Raw genomic sequence first — 18,097 nt, 5'->3', positions numbered from 1 at the left:
GCTTATTGAATCCTTGCACTTGCACTGCACAGAAATAACAGTCATCATGATGATTTTTTGGCTCTCTCCACACCATTGGAACACCAAATTTGAAGCTTTTTCTTTGTCCTTTGCTCCATTTTCGTAATAATTCGATACATGCTTTGCACACTATGTGTGGTGCCCAAAACTTGTCTTGGTCCCCAAGCATAACCCCAAAATAGGCAAAATACACTTTTTTTACGAAGTCTGTTATGTTTCTTCTATGTTTTGGCAGTGTGTATTCACCACAAATGTAACAGAATGAGTCTGGATCGTTAAGACAACTTCTTCTTGATGAGTTCATGCTTTTCACTGGAAAACAGACAACAACATAAAGTTAGTGCAAAAATCAAGCTATGAACAAACTTTTAGAACACTAATTAACACAAAACTATATTGAGAACTGCTCAGTTCAAGTACTAATCCAAAGAAATTAATGAGATGATGCGTCGCATTTACCAACAAGTGCTATAAATAAGATACCAAAAATCTCAAAAACTTGAGCCAATCTGGCAAAACTGATGACATATTCAGAATCAGCACCCCAAAAATACCCCAAATTCATTAAAATATTTTGGACACCAGAAAAAAAATTTTTTTTCGTTGACCTGTGTAATCAATGATTTATTATGGTTTTCCAATGTGTCAGTACAAAATAATTGTCCTTGATGGTTTGAGAAGTTGTCCAGAAAAAATAAACAAAAATCAAGTTGGCAACTCTGCTATGGATGTGTTTGATGTATATTGGGAGAGCATTTCAGAGGCTTATTCCAAATATACACTGTAACTGAAGCTTGAACCCAACCCCTCTCCTCACATCATGGAGAGAATTCCCTTCATGTACTCCCTTCTAGAAAATTAGCATAAGCAACTTGGAAAACCCTTGTGGGCTGTAATGAGACTTTCTATTGAGCCTATCGTTAGTCTCAGAGAAGTGCAGTGCTTGCATGTGAATAATGGGGTTTCAGTAACTAAACCACCACTAAGAAAAACTTTTGATTAGTGCAATTATACGTTGAGCATAACAAGACTTGATATACTGATCACTTTCATTGACATATAAGAGGTCTAAGTAAGTTCCATTACTAAACAAATAACGGATCTATCATGGTCCCTATATAAAAGCCATGATTCCAATGTGAACATGGTCAACATAACAATTTTGCAGAAGAATCTGCTTGGTAACGTCTAAACACCAAACTGAGGACATCTGCATGCAAATCATAAAGCATCTGAATTAGTAAGTAATTTGTATGCAGCGGACTTCTTGAGCTGTATTCTGAGCCTTTCAAGCAATGCTGAATGATTCTCATCCAAGATGTAACCTCATTACTAATAGGAAACATCTTGTCCAGCCTTATCCAGTCTCCAGTGAAAAGACTGGAACTTCTTAAACATAGGAAGAAGAAAAAAAAATCTCTCTTTTTGAAACATTGTGTATGCACACAAACATGTGTTAGTGGTTTTCATGCTTGGAAAAAAAAAATTTGTCTTCTCAGGAGAACAAGAAGAATTCCACCAGAAGGATAATTAAACAAAATCATCCCGGAAAACAAGCTGGAGAGAAGGGGCAGTAATAGGCAAGAGGCTGTTTAAGATGCAGATGTTGGGCTGGGAGACAATAAGGCTTTATTTGTTTTCTTATCTGCTCCAACTATCACAGACAGAGTAAGAAAGCCAGCATGCAAAATCATCCGCAAGGGACTCAGCTAGGGGCACTGCTGAAAACCGAGAAACATGGTAATTATTAGATCAGGTTTACCAGGGAGGCAGCCATTAGCAAGTGACTGAAAACATCGGAGTTATTCTTTATTATTCCTGAAGACAGAAAACATGAAGGCGAGACTATCAGCATACCAAGACGACCAGAGCAAAACATCCCTCGAGTAAACAGCATCGTTTACTGGGTACATTTTTTTCTGCTGGAAACCGGACACCTCAAAAACAGTAAACTAAGCACATGGTCAGATAGGGGAACTAGCCCCTATAAAAAGGGTAACTTTAGTGTAATAAATGCTACATAAGACGCAGTATGTCTAATTGCTTGGCAGAGCTAAAAAGAGCTAAGTGCACCATTTCGCCCCTCAATTACCATTCCTGGCTGTCTCACCTATGTAAATTCACAGCGTTCACTTGGTCGGAGTGAGCGCTGCCCAAAAAGAAAGTTTTTGCCGTGCGAGCACAGTACTTTGTCATTTCAGCGGTGGCCGCCAACTATACTGACTACTGTAATTGAGGTGATGTGCTCTCTTGCGCACTGACACCGTGTGCTCACCCACTAGCTTCCTTTTCGGTCAGAACTCACTCTGGACAAGTGAGCGCTGTCAACGCTGGCGTAACTTGAAGCTCATGGGCCCCAATGCAAAAGCTCCAACGAGCCCCCCAATTATTGCAATTCTTAATAGTACTGGTCTTTTCGTATAGCTTTAAGGAACTTTTCGGGCCCCTTAGGCTCCAGGGCCTGATTGCAATTGTAATCCCTGCACCTATTGTATTTACAACCCTGGCTGTCAATCTATTTATGAGGAGACGGCCAGTCATGGTAATTGAGGGGTGGAACTAAGCACTGAACGCTTATCGCCACACTAAGGCAATGTTTATTACATGAAAAATAGGAGCCAAGTCCCCTATTCGATCACATGGTAAGTTTAAAGGGGTTGTTGGGTCCAAATTGATAAGTCTGCAGTCACTCTGTGTGACTGCAGACTTGTGAATCCCCCCAGCGCACGCACTACCAATTTCTGACAGCAGCACTTAACAAACGCCGACAGGGGTGCACCGTTCCATTTTCCCATTGCGCGCCTGTGACAAGCAATCGGATGATTACAGCGTCAAGTTCTCCAATTCAGTGAAAAAGATAGTTTTAAAAAATATGATTAAAAAAACAAAACAAAAACACAAAAGTTTATAACACCCCGATCTTTTGACCCATTAAAAGTAAAACGTAAAAAATACACATATTTGGCATTCCCGTGATCAGAATTTTCTGATCAAAATATTAAATAAATGAATCCAATTGGCATTACGAAAAAAATCAAAACGCCAGAATTATGTTTTTATTGGCACAGCAACATTGGAATAAAATGCAATGAGAGGTGATCAAAACACTGTATCTACCCCCAAATGGTATCAGTAAATAAGTCAGCTCAGGGCGCAAAAATAAGCCATTACATAGCCCCATATCCCAAAAATTAAAACATTACAGGTCTCAAAAAATGGAAACAAAAGCTAAATTTTTTTTCTTACAGATGTACACATTTTTTTCACCACAGATACCATTGGTGATATCTATGGTATCTATGTACTCATACTGAACTGCAGAATCATATTGCCAGGTCAGTTTTACCATATAGTGAACATAGTAAATAAAAAGCAGTTGTAAAATTTAACTTTATTTTCAACTAGCTGAAGAGCCCGGCATTGCCCGGGCATAGTAACTAACGGTGGTTAGTTATAACAAATTATAATGATTATATTGCACATAAAAACATTTCACATGATATATTAAACACTACAGATTTGCAACCAAAATTAACTACAATCTCAATCTGCACATGCGCAGCCCACTGTGTTCCGAGGACCAGTGTGGGAACCCACAGAAGAAAAAGAAATTGTCGGTGTTGAACATAGCAATACTCCTGCACTGATCAACAAAATGGTGCCTGTTGTGTTTTGTGTAAGCTTTTTTTTAACCCATTAACCCCTTAACGACTGCCGATATGACTTTTAACAGCGGCAGTTAAGGGGCCGTATTCCTCCTGCACCTCATGCTCCTGCTTTTTACACAGCCTCCTCCTGCACCTCACGCTCCTTTTATAAACAGCACTTTTTTGCAGCACAGCTTTTCTCCTTTATAGTCGCCTCCTCCGGCAGTACCTCACACTCCTCTTCCATATACAATTGGAAACACTTGATCCAGAGAGAAATTGCACTAATTGCAATTAAGCGTATCATATACACAGCTTACTTCTTCTGCAGCACCACACAGCAACTTCCTGTTATGAGCACAGCAGTGTAATCCGTGAGGCTCCTCCCTTTCCCTTGACATCAAGCCTCACAGGAACAACTCCATTTTAGACACGATGGAGCTAGATGTGGCCTGTGCCTGCCGCGCACTGATACTCTGAAGCCGGCGGCTGTTGTGAATTCTCTCTCTGGCTTCCCTCTGGTGATTACTGAAGATAGTGGAGCTGGTCAGATTGAGAGTTCTCTTCCTGGGCTCCCTCTGGTGGTTACTGGAGGTAGTGGAGCTGATCTGATTGACAGAGGCTTGCCACCTGATAATGAGGAAGACGATTGGAGAGCTGGGGTTTCTGATTGGGATTTAAGACAGCTGACTCCCTCTATCCCTGCTGGCGATTTTCTTCCTGTGCCTCCTGAGGTCTGATGTCTCCTACTCTTTCCCTGCATGTTCAGCTAAGTGGTTCATTTGCTATTCTGTTTGCATTTGATCTGGTTTTGTCTATCTCTGCTCTGTGCGGGTCAGCCAGTTCCGGTTGGGGCTGTGCTGAATCACCGCCCATATGTTGCTGCATGTGCCAGTTTGTTTTGTCCCCTGTTATATTGGTCTCTTTATGCTTTGCTGTCAGAATATACCAGAGTGCTGGTTAGTGGGGGCGAAGTCGTGCGACTTCAGTGTTTTTGTGCATCAGACGTGTTGGACTTTTTGCAGGGTTTTTGCGTGATTGCAGACAGTGTCTTTCCTTTCCTGTCCTGTCTAGTCAGTGTGGGCCCCATCGTTTGCTCAGTCTATTTTTCTGCCTGCATTTGTGTTTTCATCTTTTCTCACCGACAATATATGTTTGGGGGCTATCTATTCCTTTGGGGTCTGCTCCAGGGCAGTTAGAGTTCCCCTTTCTTGCTTTAGGCTGTTAGCTCTCCGGCTGTGCCGAGGCATCTAGGATCATCGTAGGTACGCTCCATGGCTACTGCTAGTTGTGTGGACAGGATCAGGGGTCTGCAATCCACTTAGTTACCAACCTCTCTGGTTTTCTGTTGCTTAGCTTGGGGCTGCTATCCTCCTCGGTGACCCATTCATAACTGGCGGCCCTGATTGTAGCTCGCAGCGGCGGGGACGTTGTAGCCGCTGAGTTTTGCTGGGTGGCTTTCGAGGTGAATGTGTCTCCGCCCATGTGCGCTAACAACGTGGGCCGAGTGGGCTTTGATTGTGGATTGAGTGTGGCTATGTGTAGTGAGCGGGGCTATGCAGAGTGGTTGGGACTATGTGGAGTGGGCATGACTTGATACATACATACACACATACACTCAGCTTTATATATATAGATTTCAATGCATTTGAAATTTGATTTCCATTTTCCAGTACACTATGTGGTAGAGTGAATGGTGTCATTCAAAAGTATAATTTGGCAAGCACTCATATGGTTATACTATAAAAAAGTTACGGCTCTTGAAAGAAGGGAGGAAAAAACGAAAACGAAGGAAATAAAACTGTGGAACACGGCCATGGCGTAAAGAGCTTACAGTCTGTTACCATGGAGACAAATAGACCCAAACAGGAAGTTTAGATGCAAAACAATCCCGGTGATTATTACTATTAGACTATATTTATATTGTGCTACAGTAGACACTTAAGAGGAGTTTTGCCAAGATTGAAGAGGAGTTCTCATCGAAATGCATCTGGTGGCAGCATGATGACTCAGTGGTTGGCATTGTCATCTTTGAGAAGTTACGTTCTGGTCTCATATCTGACCCAGAGCAATATCTACATGGAGATGTTGTCAACTTCTGTACAGTGCTGGAAAATGTTATCGTCTTATAAGTAACCTGAGATCACTGGTTTTATTACCATCTCCAAATAATTCTCATCTCACAGATACCTTATCCCCTTTATGACCTTGGACATATAGGTATTTTCAAGGTCGACTTCCTATATTTGATGCAGGCTCCGGTTTGGAGCCCACACCTTTTCCTGCACATGACAGCTGATCTGAACAGCTGTCAAATACCTCTAACAGCTGCGGACAGATCTGCGATCCACTTGTGGCTGTTAACATGTTAAATGCCGCTTTCAATCTCTGACAGCAGCATTTAACTTGCATGAGCCGTAAGTGCGTTATTGTGTCCGTGGGGCTCCGATGGGTTGTCATGACAGCCGGAGATATGCACAAGACCACCATGCTGGTCATTGTAAAGGGGACTATTGAATCAAGTAAAAAGTAAAAAAAAAGTTGTAAGATTAAAAAAAAGAAAAAAAAAATTTTAAAGTTCAAATCACCCCTTTTTGCACCATTCAAAATAAACCAATAATAAAAAACACACATATTTAGTATCACCGTGTTCATAAATGTCCAGTCTATCAAAATATATAGTAAATTAATCTGATCGGTAAACAGCGTAATGCTGGAACATTGCAATAAAATGTAGCAGGAGATCAAAACATCTTATCTACCCCAAAATGATATCAAAAACATCAGCTTGACGTGCAAAAAATAAGCCCTCACACAGCCCCTGATCACTAAAAATAAAGACCCTACGAGTCTTAGAAAATGGCTCTTGGAATTTTTTTTCCCATTTTTCACTACATTATATGGTAAAATCAATGGTGACTTTATAAAAAGTACAACTCGTCCCGCAAAAAACAAGCACTCATACAGCCATATTGAAGGAAAAATAAAAAAGTTATGGCTCTGGGAAGAAGGGGATCAAAAAACGAAAACGCGAAAACGGAAAACTGCAAGGGGGTGAGGGGGTTAAAGAACGATGTCCAGTGATGTTTAAATTGTCCCCTATGTTAGTAATTAGTAATGTGAGAGTGAATTCAAACACTCATCAATTGCCATTTTCTGCATTGCTAACGCTGCATGACAGCATTTATGCTGGCCGGCTTTCATAGTGTTCTCTGTGTGAAGCAAAGATGACTTGGTCTATAAAAGTATAAGACTCAGAACGAGGCTATCTTAGCCGACAGGTCACAAATTCGGTTACGTGATGCCAGTACAGCATTAGAAATGGCAGAAGACAGCGGCCGATAACAAAGGTCTACAAAAAATATTTTTTGTAATCAACGCAGGTGACTTTGTACTTTTCTGAAACATCTTTTTGTTTTGATTTAAAAAATGAATATAGTTTTTCCATAGCACGTATAGTTTCCATGGAGCAGCATCATTATTATAAAGTATAGTAAATATACTGGCGACATTAAGAAAACAGTCATCTACATATCAGAAAAAAATGCTTCACCTTACAAAACAGTTTTTATTGAACCAAAATAATTTCCCATGCAAAATAGAAACCAAATTATGAGCAGAAATTAAAAGTGCTTGACATTAGTCATTGATACGATTTTTCAGGGTTGTCCCTATATAACATTCAACAGTAATCTGCCATCATTGAGTCATTCCAAAAACACTGGTAGTAGGGATGAGCGAGTAGTGAAATATTCGGACTCGCTGTATTCGTTACGAGTAGCTCCTAATACTCGGGTACTCGTAACGAGTCCAATGTATGTCTATGGGAAATGCGAGTAATGGGTGGAGACTGTGTGCGGGCAAAGCCAGCACAGACCCCTGCACACACAAATGATGCTGCGCTGCCAGCCAATCACAGTAATGCCACAACAAAGAAGGCGTTGACTTTACTGTGATTGGCTGACACATGCCAGGCGGGAGATCCGAAAATTGCGAGGCGAGTAGTGAAATTTACTCGCTAGGATTCAAGTACCGTGAGTACTACATTACTCGCCGAGTACCGAATCCTAATGAGTATACTCGCTCATCCCTAACTGGTTGCAGCATTCCATGACTTTATTGTCCTGTTCATCGCTTTCATCCCCAAGATTTTGAGGGAAGAAATCTAAATGTGAATGCAAATAGTGCATTTTCAGAGGCATGCGACATCCAAAACACTGGTATGCATTTAGCAGTTCTTCAACACCTTCAACATATTCTGGAGATTTTTGTTTTCCTAACAAGTTTTCACAGATCCACTTGAAGCTTTTCCAAGACCTCAATTCCTTATCATTTAGAGTTCCTTCAAACACATCATCTCTCATAAGCGCTCTGATCTGAGGACCAACAAATACTCCTTCCTTCAGTTTTGCTGGTGAAATGCTGAGAATTTCTGTAAAATTTACTGAAACCCTTGTGAATTTGTTTTTGCCTTGGCTTTGTGAGGCAAAAACAAATTCACAAGGGTTTCAGTAAATTTTACAGAAATTCTCAGCATTTCACCAGCAAAACTGAAGGAAGGAGTATTTGTTGGTCCTCAGATCAAACACAACTTTATATGTAGTGGAGGAAGAAATATTTTTGTTGGAGCAACTAAAGGATTATGTCGAACATTGTCTCTACCTGGAGCATAGATGTTTCTCTGTCCCCATTCACAACAAACATAATGCTCTACTTTATTTCTGCTGTCACATAAAAACAAGAAGCCACAATATTTTGTGAAACCTGCTTGCATTCCCATCAGAAGACCAATCAGTTTCAAATATCCACAGATATTCCGTTGATGATATTTATATGGTATAGCATCCAAAACAACTGACAGATTTTCATAACTTTCCTTTAGATGACATGAGTGAGCAATAGGGATTGATGGTTTCAAATTTCCATTGTGAAGCAACACTGCTTTCAATCTTCTCTGGGATGAGTCAATAAACAATCGCCAGTCTTCAACAAAATAGTCTTGATTCACTTCTTCAAAGAGGCCATTCACATTATTACAGTACACCATTGGTCCATCAACTGTGAAAAATTGTGTTACTTCTGTTTTGGTAGTAACACACTTTGACATCATCATGAAGAAGATTCTTCTGTTTCAACCTAGATGCAAGAAGTTCGGCTTTATCTTTTGACAATGAAAGGTCTCTGATGAGATCATTTAAAACATGTTGAGTAAAGCGTTCTGGCTGCTCGGCTGCTCCATCTGGTACATACTCATCTTGAATTGAGGTCTTCATGTCTTCGCCAGTAGCTTCAGCTCCAGTGTTCATATTCTACTTCATTTTTATCCAATCCAGAGAATAGTGGTGCAAGAACTGGCAAGGCACCATCATGTGGAACTGGCCTAATCGCAGAATCAAGTTCAGGGTAATTAATCTTTTATTTGTTCTTTGTAGAAAAGCCCTTCAGTTTGCCAAAACAAAGTAGCAGTCATCACTATGATTTTTGTGTTCTCTCCAAATCATGGGAACAGCAAATGGAATAGCCACTTTCCTCATATTCAACCAGTCATGAAGACCATATGAACAACTTGAGCATATCACATGAGGTGCCAAGCTTTTGTCTTGATCACCAAGGGGACACTTAAAATACATCTGGTACATCTTTTTAATATCATGAGTGATTGAACGTACTTGGCCTTTTGGTGTAAAAGAACCACACACATAGCAGAATCTGTTCAGATGATTGGTACACTCTCAGAGCATTTTTCTCCTTTAAATCAGATCAAACAGTAGAGTTAGGCTGGTTTCACATTAGCGTTTTTTAGCGCAGCGCATCGTGCGCGTCCATGCACCCCTATGTTTAACATGAGGGAGCATGGTCTAGCGTTTGCATGCATTTTCGTGCACATGCGTTTTTTTGTAGTGTGCGCCTAGGTGCGCCGGACACAACCTGTTGCATTTTTGGTCCATCCAACCTGTGTAAAAAAAACGCATGCGCAGGCTTGCGCACGGAATGCGCCAAAAAAATCACATTACAGTCTATGGGAACGCAGGCGTGCGCATGCCTGCGTTTAAAATCGTATGCGTTTTAAGAGTTAACATGGCTTGAAACTGGTTAAAACGCATGCGCCTAAAAAAAGCAAACGCATGCAAAACGCATGATGCGTTTTTTGCATGCGTTTCTATTGCGCATGAAGCACAGCGCTAAAAACGCTAATGTGAAAGTAGCCTAAGTTCAGTTCAATGGTAGTGACAAACTAAAAAAATGCGATGAGCCAACCGACTATATGTAGATATCTCCCCAGAGATGACAGAGGGAGCTTGTACTTAAAGCTGATTTTACTGGAGGTAATCTTTTAGATAACTACATACACTTGGGAGTTAAATGGGTCAGCCTATTCCTTACAGATGAACATTTACAGACAGGCAGTTTCTCAGTGTGATATTGGCAGCTTTCAGGTTCTCTCTGTGGTGACCCTCACTCAGTTACACCTCAGTGGCTGAGCTGTTTTCTTCCCTCTGTGGCAACTTGCCCTCCCAGAAATGCAGTGAAAATCCTCTCACAATGGCAGCTGTCCACTGTCTTCCCTTCTATCTCCCTGTGGCAGGACTCAGATCCCTGTAGAGGCCTGTCTCCTGTCAGAGTCTCACATACCAGTCCTTCCTGCCGTCACCATCCTTTTCTGACTGACTGAAATCTTATCGCCTCATAACAGTGAGCTCCTCCCCATAACATGTGACTTTCCGAGAAGCAGTCATTGGTTGACTGTACTGTCAATACTCCTTCCCATAGAACTCACTAAAACCTTTACTGATGTTGTCCCTGTAAGAAAATTCTCAATTAAGTAAGACAAGAAAAGAAATGGGAATAACATAGGGAAACCACATACACTAAAAATGCAGAAATAACGTAACAACAAAAATACTTCTCAGAAACTTTATGTGATAGAGCAAAACTAAACATATTTTGGAATCAGCACATCAAACTCCATAAAACAAACATATAACCTTAGCTGATGATTTTTTTTGTTGACCAGTGAATTGAGTACACTCTCTATACACATTACTCACTGCTAAGGGAACAATATGTAGGGTCATCATATATGTGTGAAGGATCACCATATGCACTGGCCGCCAGTGCATGGTTAATTTCTTTAGCGGATCAATAAGGGTAGTAATTGTCAGGTGTTGGTTCCACCCCTCAGTGTGTCTGAGATGCAGTTACTGACAGCTCGGCCGTCCAATCTGGTATAGGGGTGTGCTGAGCTGTCAGTACTTTGGTTGACACCTTAGCCATCCAATCTGGTAAAGGAGCCTGTTGAGCGGTCAGTATATTGATTGACAGCTCGACTATCCAATCTGAGACTGTGAGGCATCCGCTGTCTCCAGGTGTTCATTATTCCAGGTGATTGCCATGCTTCTTAACTGAGCTGTCTCCCAGACGTACACTCAGCTTGTGAGGTTTGTGCTTTCCTGTGCCTTGAGTTTTGTATGCTTCATCTGTTGCCTGACCTTGGACTTCGTTCTCACATCCGCCTGTTTAACCCCTTCAGCTCTGATCCACTATCATTCTGGTACTCTGACCTCCGAACATTACCTGACTTTGCTTTTGCTTCTTCCTTCTGTTTATGACGTACCCTCCTGGATTCTGAGCTTGGACTCCTTGACCACTCTGACTCACGACTTAGCTGTGAGAAGTGACTAGCGTCACGAGGTCTATTAACCCCTTATTTACCGCCGATAAGCCTTTTAAGTGTATAGTGACCCCCCACCATCGGAATTTCTCCAGGGTCTCAACTACTGGGGGTAGAGGAGACCCCAGAGAACACGATTTGGGTCGATTTTTACTGACCCCAGTGTTGCAGCCACCATTATTAACAGAACGACGACCGCAGAGGAGATAGAAATGGGGTCCCCCGATTCCCACCCGCTACCTCCAGTGTCCCTGCATTCCCCTGTGAAGTCCCCCTGCCGCTGGCATCTTCTTTCAGGAAGAAAATGGCGGGTACATGCACCTGCCGAGATCTGCCAGCCGGCACCCAGCAACAATAGGAAATTTTTGCTATTGGTTCATTTTGATCACTGTAATAGACCCTATCACAGCGATAAAAATAAGAAAATAGTAAATAAAACCATCCTTTATCACCCCCTTAGTTAGGTAAAAATAATAAAATAAAAAAATTTATTTATTTCCATTTTTCCATTAGGGTTAGGGTTGGGCTAAAGTTAGGGTTGGCATAAAGTTAGGGTTGGGCTAGGGTTAGGTTTGGGACTAGGCTAAAATTAGGGTTGGGCTAGGGTTAGGGTTGTGGTTATAGCTGGGATTACGGTAAGGGTTGGGGATTAGGGTGTGTTAGGGTTAGGTTTGTGGTTAGGGTTATAGTTGGAATTAGGGTTAGGGGGTGTGTTGGGGTTAGGTTTGGAGTTAGAATTGGGGGATTCCACTATTTAAGTACATCAGGGGGTCTCCAAATGTGACATGGAGCCAGCATTGATTCCAATTTTGCGTTCAAAAAGTCAAACGGTGCTCCCTCCTTTCCGAGCCTTGCCATGCGCCCAAACAGTAGCTTTCCCCCACATACGTGGTATTGGCGTAATCAGGAGAACTTGCACAACCAATTGTGTGGTCCATTTTCTCCTGATACCCTTGTGAAAATAAACAAAATTGGTTCCAAAGTAAATTTTTTCCTTCCACATTACTTTAGTTCTCGTGAAGCACCTGAAGGGTTACTAAACTTCTTGAATGTGGTTCTGCGCACCTTGAGGGGTGCAGTTTTTAGAATGGTGTCACTTTGGGGTATTTTCATTATATTGACCCCCCCAAACTCACTTCAAATGTGAGTTGGTCCCTAAAAATATGGTTTTGTAAATTTTGTTGGAAAAATGAGAAATTGCTGGTCAACTTTTAACCCTTATAATGTCTTGACAAAAAAAAAATTGTTTCCAAAATCGTGCTGATGTAACGTTGACATGAGGGAAATGCTATTTATTAACTATTTTGTGTGACACCACTCTCTGATTTAAGGGTACAAAAATTAAATGTTTAAAAATTGCAAAATTTTTAAATTTTTTGCCTTTTTTCCATAAATAAACGTAAGCTATATTGAATAAATTTTACCACTAACATGAAGTACAATATGTCACAAAAAAACAGTCTGAAAATCAGTGGGATACGTTGAAGAGTTCTAGAGCTATAACCTCAAAGTGGCTGGACAAAATAGAAAAATTGACTTGGTCATTAAGTAACAAATTGGCTCTGTCACTAAGGGGTAAATGTTTTTGCTTTGTTTTGCATCCTGGATATCATGTCAAAATAGTATCCTACAAACTTTTGTTTCCACAAGGAACAGTTATTCTTTTTCAGGCAGGCAATGGTTGTTACTTCAGATATATTGAGGGAAGCATAATAGGCTTTTAACTTTTACCCCCGAACGTCTTGCGTCCAGCACCTATTATTTATCTAACTAATCTTAACCATACAATACAAGCAATTGTTACCATCCCTGTTTCATTGTTACCACCCCTCCTTTTATCATTCCCCTCCTATTTCCCCAAAGATTGTAAGCTTGTGAGCATGGATCTCACTCCTCTTGGTATCTGTTGATTTATGTGATTATTGTTATTCTGTATTGTCTTTTATTGTCTGTACAAGTCCCCTCTAAAATGTTAAATGTTGCATAATATGTCAGCACGATAGAAATTATTATTATAATTCCTATTATTTATACTATTATTTACACTGCGCTGACATATTTCTCAGCATTGTACCCTTCCCCAATTGGGCTGAAAATCTAATTTATCTATTATAGACATACAATTGATCCCAGGCAGGCACTTACCATTACCAGAAATGGCTATCCACAGAAAAAAAGCAATAAGAAGCAATATGAAAACATAGAAAGGTACCAGCTATCGTATCAGAATGGAGAAACATCTTTGAAGTATTGGCTATAATGACAGATAACATGACAGATCCTGTTGTGCTGCATGCTTAGGATTTGCTTGTCAATAGTAAAAAAAGCACAATTTAGCTCTAAATCACTACATCTAAGGCTAGGTTCACACAACTGTTTTTCTCTCATTCAAGAAAATCGTTCCGATTATACTAATCACACTCTGAGCAGGGTTTGGTCAGACTGTGATCAGAGTTGGATCCGAAGAGAAGAAAAAAAAAAACTTTCTCCACTTTCTTCATGTCTGTCCGGAGGTCATCTGGTCCAATTTTTTCTCTGACCCATAGACGTGAATGGTCGAGTGTGATCCAGTAATCAGAGGCAAATCGTGCATGCCCAGAGGTATGAGGAAAACAATTGGAGATATGAACGGCCTCACTGAATAACATGGGGATGAGCGCTATGAGTCAAAATGATCTTGGCGGTCATGTGAAAGAGCCCTTGTAGAACCCAAGCATTGTTTATCATGGAAGTCTACTGAAACTCCAGTTCACTACATGGGAGAGTGATTGAAATCTTTTACATTGAACAAAATATTTTAAAAAATACATATAACACAAAACCGGATTTAAACAAGTCCTTTTCTGATGTTAGCTTTCCCTTAACTGGATTGTCCCACAATTAAATATTTCTCTGTTATATTAAACAAAATATAAGAATGTTTCCAATTACAATTTTTTAAAAAAGGTTATTTGCCTAAATATTACTGTTACATGATCGTTATGGCCTAAGCTGTTGCTCTTCTGGCTCTCTTATCAGATTTTCAGCTCCTTCACTTTGTCCTAAAGCATCTTTCATACTTCAGTTCCAAACCCTCAAAGTGTGAAAAAACGGATCCATTGCACATTTGCAAAAAACGGATGCACCGGATCCGTTTTTTGGACGGATCCGCCGCAGCATCCAGTGTATGAAATTTAAAGGAACATAACTCTGGAGAGAGAGAAAGAGAGAGAGAGAGAAATCAGCCGCTATTACAAGTCTATGATAAAAAAACGGATTCCGCCAAAAAAACGACGGATCAGTTTTTTAAAAAATGGGCGGATTTTGACTGACATCAAAAGACTTAAGTGTGAAAGAGGCCTAAGGCAACTAAATACCCCATTTCCCACAATAAGATACTATCCAAGGGCATACTGACAAGAGAATTTAAAATATGAGGCCCAATAAGCCAGTGATAATGAAGTCTGAAAAGGAATGAGGAATATGATGAGACTATATGAATAAAATAAAAAACAAAACAATCTAACTTATTAATTTTCATTTGTTGTTTCCTTTTTTGAGCACACTTTTAAAACCACAAAGCATTGCCTATGTATTTATCATAAATGTTATATCTGCGGTACTAGCACCTTTGTGTATCTCTATATTATCTTATTCCTAATAGCAATGGAACTTGCAGAATGTTATTATTTATTATTATAGCGCCATTCATTTCATGGCGGTTTCCATGTGAAAAGGGGTGTACATAATAAAAACAAGAACAATAATTTTGAATAAAATGAGTCACCGACTGGTAAAGGAGGAAAGGAGACCCTACCCTCAAGGGCCCACAATCTACAAGGGATGCGTTAGGATACAGTAGGTAAGGGCAGAGCTGGTACTGCAGGGAAGAGAGGGTTACTGCAGGTTGTAAGGTTTTCAGAAGATGTAGGTCTTCAGGTTCTTTTTGAAGGTTTCCACAGTAGGCGAGAGTCTGATATGTTAGGGTAACGAGTTACAGAGTAGGTCGGATGCACTGGAGAAATCTTGGAAGCGATTGTGGGAAGAGGAGATAAGAAGGGAGTAGAGAAGGAAATCTTGTGAAGATCAGAAGTTGAGTGCAGGTAAGTACCAGGAGTCTAGGTCACAGATGTATGAGGAGACAACTTGTGGATAATTTTGTATGCCAAGGTTAGGGTTTTAAACTGGAGTCTCTGGGCAATGGGGAGCCAGTGAAGGGATTGACAGAGAAGAGAGGCCGGGGAATAGCGAGGGAACAGGTGGATTAGTCAGGCAGCAGAGATTAGGATAGATTGGAGGAGTACAATAGTGTTGGAGGGGAGTCCACAAAGCAAGAGGTTGCAGTAGTCGAGGTGGGGATGATGAGGGCACGCACTAGTGTTTTTGAAGATTCTTGGTTGAGGAATGTGCGGATCGGGATATGTTTTTGATTTTTGAGATGGAGTCAGCAGGAAGTGGATAGGACCTGGAAGTGTGGTTTTAAGGAAGATCAGTCAAGGGTTACCCCAAGGCAGTGAGCATTCGGACTGGGGACAGTTGTCAACCATTGATTTTGATGGATCGGTCTCTTGGGGGGGTTGAATGAGATGGTGGAAAAATGATGAATTCTGTTTTATCCATGTTAAGTTTAGAAATCTAGCAGAGAAGAAAGAAGAAATAGCGGATACACATGTTGGGATTCTTGTTAGTAAAGAGGTGATATCGGGTCCAGAGAGATAGATCTGTGTATCATCATAGAGGTGATCGTGAAAGCCATGGGACTCTATGAGCTATCCCAGGACAAAGTTGCAGATGGAGAAGAGCAGGGGTCCTAGAACTAAACCTTGGGGGACACCGACAGATGAGGGCGAGATGAGGAGGTGTTGTGTGAGTGGGAGACGCTGATTGTCCGGTCTGTTAGCTATGAGGAGATCCAAGACAGGGAAAAGTCTGTGATGCCAAGAGATGAGAGAATCTGTAGTAAGAGGGAATGGTCCACTGTGTCAAAGGCAGATAACAGGTCCAGGAGGAAGACAGAGTAATGTCGCTGGTGACTTTTGTCAGGGCAGTTTCAGTGGAATGATGCGGTCGGAAGCCAGATTGTAAGTGGTGGAAGAGGGAGGGGAGGGAGGAGAGATCAAAATGTACTTGTTGTTCCAGTAGTTTTGAGGTAGAGAAGTGATATGGAGCGATAGCTAGACAGAGAGGATGGGTTAAGGGAGGGCTTTTTGAGGATGGCTGTGATTATAATATAATAATAATAATAATTTTTATTTATATAGCGCCAACATATTCCGCAGCACTTTACAATTAAGCGGGGACATGTACAGACAATAAATTCAATACAAGTTAAGACAATTCAAACAGTGACATTAGGAGTGAGGTCCCTGCTCGCAAGCTTACAATCTACAAGGAAATGGGGGGACACAGTAGGTGAAAAATGCTTGTTAATTCAGGTCTGGCAATTATAATAGGGATTTTCATATAAAGCTGCATGATCCGGTCATCAGCCCGTGTGTTTAAGTGCAATAGACAAGTATCAAGTGCAGTTATCATGTGCATGAAGGGTGTGGAGACAGATGAATAGTAGGGTGCAGATTCAGAATAATATTTGGAAGGAGGGAACAGGGCAAAGTTAGCTTGCTGGGTAGTTGATGTGGTAGGCTTGTTTGAAGAGATGGGTTTTCAAAGCGCGCTTGAATAGGTCAGGGCTAGGTATCAGTCTGATCGCCTGGGGAAGTGCATTCCAGAGAGCTGGAGCAGCACGAGAGAAGTCTTGGAGGCGGAGGTGCGAGGTTCGGATTACGGGGGATGTTAGTCTTAGGTCATTTGTAGAACGGAGGGCACGTGTAGGGCGATAGACAGAGATGAGAGAGGAGATATAAGGCGGTGCAGAACAGTGGAGAGCTTTGTGGGTGAGAGAGATGAGTTTATACTGGACCCTGTAGCGAATAGGTAGCCAGTGTAATGACTGGCACAAGATGGAGGCATCGGTGAAGCGGCTGGACAGAAATATGACCCTGGCTGCCACATTCAAGATGGATTGGAGAGGAGAAAGTTTGGTAAGAGGGAGACCGATCAGAAGAGAGTTGCAGTAGTCCAGGCGAGAATGAATAAGAGCGACAGTAAGAGTCTTAGCAGTTTCAAAGGTGAGAAAAGGTCGGATTCTGGAGATGTTTTTAAGATGCAGGTGACAAGAGCGACTGAGTGATCGGATGTACGGAGTAAAGGAAAGTTCAGTGTCGAATATGACCCCAAGACAGCGGGCATGCTGCTTGGGAGTTATGGTTGAACCCTCCAGGGTTATTTCGATGTTAGGTAGAGTGAGGTTAGTAGAGGGGAGAAACACAAGAAGTTCAGTTTTAGAGAGATTTAGTTTCAGATAGAGGGAGGACATGATTCTAGAGACAGCAGACAGACAATCCTTGGTATTTTGAATTAGGGTAGGGGTGATGTCAGGGGAAGAAGTGTATAATTGGGTGTCATCAGCATAGAGATGATACTGGAACCCAAATCTGCTGATTGTTTGTCCAATAGGGGCAGTGTATAAAGAGAAGAGGAGGGGGCCTAGGACTGAGCCCTGCGGGACCCCGATAGTAAGGGGACGAGAAGAGGAAGAGGAGCCGGAAAAAGATACAGTGAAGGAGCGGTCAGAGAGGTAGGAGAACCAGGAGAGGGCTGTGTCCTTGAGGCCTATAGAGCGGAGCATAGTGAGGAGGAGCTGGTGATCCACAGTGTCAAATGCGGCAGAGAGATCCAGGAGAATCAGCAGGGAGCAATGACCTTTCGATTTAGCTGT

The 18,097-nt window shown here is 41.4% G+C and overlaps 1 protein-coding gene across 4 annotated transcripts in view; it reads right to left on the bottom strand.

The window, feature by feature from the left end:
• Positions 1 to 18,097, bottom strand: part of AFG2A (AFG2 AAA ATPase homolog A) — a 739,142-nt gene that overhangs the window by 108,001 nt on the left and 613,044 nt on the right. The window lies entirely within an intron of this gene.

The sequence above is a fragment of the Dendrobates tinctorius genome, unplaced genomic scaffold, assembly GCF_039654945.1.
Source record: "Dendrobates tinctorius isolate UK_male_01 unplaced genomic scaffold, ASM3965494v1 ptg000030l, whole genome shotgun sequence".
In the NCBI taxonomy this organism is placed as follows: domain Eukaryota; kingdom Metazoa; phylum Chordata; class Amphibia; order Anura; family Dendrobatidae; genus Dendrobates; species Dendrobates tinctorius.
Note: the sequence above shows the minus strand (reverse complement) of the source record. Positions and strands in the feature narration are given on the sequence as shown.